We start from the raw sequence: 417 nt of genomic DNA, 5'->3' as shown, positions 1-417 counted from the left end.
AATCAGAATCTGCTTTAGCTTCCTTAATATCATCAATAAACTTAGATTATGATAATAAACTATTACAAACAATACCAATAAATACTCAGTGATAGTGATTTAGTCAGGTTGATTTATGATTAAACTATTGAATATTATCAATGTAAATACCTTTTTCAAAAGGATTCGAACCCACTCCTTCATTTAAAATGTCCTAGAAGCGTCCTTGCTTATTTTTGCCCATTTCTCTCCAAACAAACAATAACATTCATTTGGTAATTGGAAAGGTTTATAGGAATATACATCCTAGAATAAACATATGCAACTAAGTGACCGAGAACAATTAGTCAGTTTTTTTTTCATCTGTGAGAAAAAAAAGCGAGATCCAAATAATACAAAGTGAGTATTATAGTACAAGATAAATATCGAATTCCTGCC

Source organism: Penaeus monodon, chromosome 28 (genome assembly GCF_015228065.2).
Source record: "Penaeus monodon isolate SGIC_2016 chromosome 28, NSTDA_Pmon_1, whole genome shotgun sequence".
NCBI lineage: Eukaryota > Metazoa > Arthropoda > Malacostraca > Decapoda > Penaeidae > Penaeus > Penaeus monodon.
This window is presented reverse-complemented; position numbering follows the sequence as displayed.